Below are 4,455 nucleotides of genomic sequence, written 5' to 3'. Positions count from 1 at the left end.
GACCAATATATATAAAGAAATATATGTCTCTATATTAAATTGGTCTATTTTAATTTTCTATTTGTACTAATTTAATATATTTATTTATATTTTGAATTGGACTATTATTATTTTGAAACCTTTTAAATTGGACTATTTTAGTTAATTTTTTTTATTTATACTAATTTAATATATTTTTTCGCATAAGGCTTTCTTTCTTTGTGAACAAATTTTAAATCCATTCCATGGGTTTCTCTCAGATTTTTAAGGCTATTTAGCACTGTTAACAACATTGCATAAACAATAACTTAAATTCTTCATTCATTGTTAGTTTTTTTTCATAGTCAATAATTTTCTCGTGCATCGCACGGATTAGCGACTAGTGTATTTGATTACTGAATATATAATTTTATAAATATGTATTTGAATAAATGTAATACCCAAAAAAAAAAACTTAACAAGAGGGGTATTTAAGTAAATCTCTTTGTGTGGTCAATTTTATAATTAATATTACTAAGGGGATTTTAGAAAATAAGGTTGAAACCCTACCTATATATAAGCTAATTAAGTCAGCGTATAATGACAGATTTTTTTAGAGAGAAGACTACTCAAAATATTCAAGTAGAGAAGGATTGACTGCATACTTGAGGTAAGAGCCTAAGAATCTTATTTTTTGTCAAATCTAAGTTTTATTTGAAATTAGAGTATTTTTTATGTGAATATTTTTGACCAGTAATGAAACTATTTAAATATTCAATGAATTTTATGACCTAAAAAAAAGGGTTTAGATTTATATTTTTGATAATTTGTACGCTAGATACCTGCATATTTTTCTGTCTCGGTATTGTAATTTTTTTCCTATGCCCATTGCGTGTCAATGTAGATGGAAGTTGCAAGGGGTGAGGCATGGTGAGTCCGGTTCTGCACAAGTTTTTGCCTTAAGAAGTTGTACCAAATTGTGGATTTGGTGAATAGGAAAAGTCATGGTGTGGGCTTGAAGTCTCTAACAAATAAATTTATAAAAAAGAAAAAGAAAAAAAAGAGCACACGTGTCGAAGATGGGTCTAGGTGGTGTCCTTTACCGATTGACTTTTGACCTTATATGGCTACGTGTATAGCCTATTATATAGGGTTTATTCCTAGGGAACTATTAGGTGTAGGAAGTATCTGAAATATATATTATGAATATGTGGATTTCTGATACGAGATAATAGCATTACCATCTATTGTTTTATAAAAAATGTCATTTTGACACACTAAAAACCTATTTTATTATTTTATTATATCATTTTACAATACACCATTCATCACATGTTCTATTTTTTCATTCTAAACATTAAAATAATATATACAACACATTAAAATAATATATTTACTTAAAACCCAATAATATACCAACACACAGCCCAGCGGCAATCACCACCATCTAAGAACCAACAACCACCGCTACAACCACCACCACAAACTACAACCACAATCATTGGATCCTCCAACAAATTCCAAATCCAAAAACCACAAAAAAAAAAAAAAAAAAAAAAAACTCAAAATCTTCAACAAAACCCCACCATACACAGCACAGCCCGCCACCACCATACCCAAGCACAGCCCATAATCACAATCACACGGAATCCACACAAAAAAAAAAAAAAAAACTGATGGAGATCAGAATAAGAGATCTCCATGGCAACGACCTCATCGGTGAGGTTGAACTCCACGACTGCAACTGATCTCAATGGCAATGGCCTAGGCGGAGGAAAAAAAAAAGACAGAGAGGGAGAGTGATAGGGAAAAAAAAAAAGAGATAGAGAAGGCAAAGGCGTAGAGAGAAAGTGACAGAAAAGAAAAAAAGGGGGAAAAAAAAGAAAGAAAGAAAAAGGGAGAGGTGGAGGTTTTGGAGAAAGAAAGAAGAAGAAAAAAAAGGAAAAGAAGTGAACTGAGAAGATGAAGTGAGGCAAAGAAAGAAAGAAGAAAAGAAAGAGAGAGAAGAAAGAGTCATAAATGAAGAGAGAGATGGAATAAATTTTTTATTTTTATTTTTATTTTAGCATAGTTGTCCGTACTGTTCCAAAGATGGAACGGTATTGTCGCATGTCTCAAAATTTTAACACATTTAATACACCTTTATAATGCTCTGTTTTTGGTGTTTTGTGTGCCAAATGCCAAATATTTGGCATTTGGCACACCTGATGGTGATGATCTAATTGTGGAAAATTATTGGATATTTTTAGCAGTTTCTCTTCCGACCGAGTACCATTATAAGTTTTTTTTTTTTAATTATTTGACTATTGAGTAAATGGTACTTGTAAAATTGTTTTAGGTGATATCTAAGGATTTTAGAGGAAGTGTTAGAGAGAAGTTCCTTTTGGTATGACTTTTGGAGGTAAGTAACCTTATTCTAATTGGTTTTATTTTGCTTATACTACTATATTTTAACTACTGAAATTTGTTTATAATTGCTACAATTTTATTTATTTGTTTTAGCTACATTGATTTAAAGAAAAGAATAAAGAATTATCACAAATGTATTTGAATACTGAATATATAATTATATATATATATATATATATATGTATTTGAATGATATATTTTTTTTTTTGAACTATGATTTGATATATATGATTTTGGGCAATCTGACTATGTATTTGACTCTGATACCCAGCCAATGGGAGTTATTCATTAGTACTGAAACTAGTTCTATCTGGGACATCACGAGCCTATCGTGTTTCTGTACCCAACTAATGAGGGATATACATTAGCACGGAAGTAGTTTCATTTGAATCTGATACCTAATCATGAGGATATAGCGTGACCATAATCATACAAATTGTTAAGAATATAAATTATGTTTGAATATTTGAACTGTTTTAAATCCTTGAAACTGCTTATGTGTTTTTGGAACCTATTATAAATTATAGCTTTGATATATAAAAAACTGATTATTTTCTAACCCATCTATGATATATTTGTTAGATTAAAATATTCAATCTATGTACAACTTATTATTTTACAAGTCTATTTGCTTGATAGAACTTATTAAGACTTTAGTTACTTATTGAGTTGTCAACATTTTTCCCCTCTAGTTTCAGATTGTGAAGAATAGCAAGTTTTGGGAGTTTTGTTGTTGTGTTGTGAGTATGAAAGAAGCTTAGTGATTTTGGAATTAGATGGTCTTGTAATAGTCTTATATCGGCCAATTGGCATTATGTACATGAGGTTTGGATTTTGTTTCTTTTGAATTACTGGATATCTATTCATAAAGAAATTGTTGAGGTATTTTGGATTTATTTAATATAATTTTTGAGGATAAATTTTAGTTACTAAGAAGACCTTGCACACTTATAAGGTGCCTACTTTATATGCGTGCAGCCGTTGTCACGTGCCAATCTTTATAGTTAAGTTCGGAGCGTAGCAGTTCATCAATTAATATTTTTGTTGTAGAAAAGGGAAACAAAAAAGAAAATTACTTTTGCGAGTGCATTTCTTGGGTGTATTTGCTTAAAAATAATTTGAGTATTACTCTAGAATTATTGAATAATTACTTCTTATTGTGTAATGTTTTTGCTTTTCATTTTTAAATTTCCAATTTACATATAAGAATATGAGGTGAGTGTTTGTATGCAATTTATTGTTAATCGTTTATTTTGCTAAAAGTTGGTAAAAATTAATTCTTTTTCTAGTAAGATTAAACTATAGTTGTATATAGGAGAAAATAAAACTATAAAAAACTGTATATAAACAAATACGGTAAATAAATAGATTTTTAAATGAATTTTTTTTTTTATAAGTTAAAAAGAAATTGATGCCAAAACAAACACTTTTTTTTTTAAGAAAAAAAATGGTAAATAAATGGGTAGTAAGTTTCTCAATAAATAAAAAAATAAATAATTTTTTTTTTGAGAAGAAAAAAATAAATTAATTAAAGGGGTACCAATTACACATAATAGTTAAGTGCTTCGGACAATTCTTAAAAAGTGGGAAAAAATATACTAGTACTTGGAGTTGGGAGAAGTAGACCAACCCCATTTTCCTTAAAAAAAATAAAAATCAACCAACTAACTCCATTAAATTGCGAGAAATGCTTACAATTTGCCATGTGGTGAGTTGTGAATGGTAGATGTCAAATGATGGGTCCACACTTCCACCACTTGCAACTCACCATGTGGCAAGTTGTGACAAAATTTATGAGACCTTATATGTTCCTAGCATTATTCTTTTTTCTTCTTTTTTTTGGGTAGAAATCCCTAGCATTATTCTTAAATTATTACAAAAAGTACATTCGGTGATCTTGTGAATATTCTCAATTCTGATAGAGTTTGGCAGTTTGCCCTCTTGAAGTTGTGTTCATACTTAAAAACATTATTTAATTTGTGAAAGTTTTCATTTTGTTTCTCAACTTTGTGTTTGTATTTGGTGTGATATATTTTGTTCACAACTAGTCTCAAGTCGGGAAAAGGAAGAGGGTTACCGTAGGTTAAT

The sequence above is a fragment of the Quercus robur genome, chromosome 2 (assembly GCF_932294415.1).
Source record: "Quercus robur chromosome 2, dhQueRobu3.1, whole genome shotgun sequence".
Classification (NCBI taxonomy): Eukaryota; Viridiplantae; Streptophyta; class Magnoliopsida; order Fagales; family Fagaceae; genus Quercus; species Quercus robur.
Note: the sequence above shows the minus strand (reverse complement) of the source record.